Raw genomic sequence first — 293 nt, 5'->3', positions numbered from 1 at the left:
GGGGTGGTGGGGTGAAGCTTTCTTTTGCCCCCGGAACACGAGCTTCATGCCGTGGCCATGAGGTGCCCAAACCCGGGTGAGGAGGGTTTGTCCTCAGCCAACGCGGTGCTTCAAACCTCTAGAAAATAGATGGAGAACTAATTTCGAGGCCCGGCATCCGTCTCCTCCCAGCTCTTGTGCCTTTGCCGTCCTGTTTCCTATTTAAAAAGGGCTTTTCTCTCCCTCTCGCTGCCTGGAAGCCAGCCCCACAGGAGGCTGAGCCAGGCAGGGAGCCCAGCGCAGCGGTCTGCTGG

The sequence above is a fragment of the Buceros rhinoceros genome, unplaced genomic scaffold, assembly GCF_000710305.1.
Source record: "Buceros rhinoceros silvestris isolate BGI_N320 unplaced genomic scaffold, ASM71030v1 scaffold25742, whole genome shotgun sequence".
NCBI classification, from domain to species: Eukaryota; Metazoa; Chordata; class Aves; order Bucerotiformes; family Bucerotidae; genus Buceros; species Buceros rhinoceros.
The sequence above is the reverse complement of the archived record's forward strand: the minus strand, read 5'-3'. Positions refer to the sequence as shown.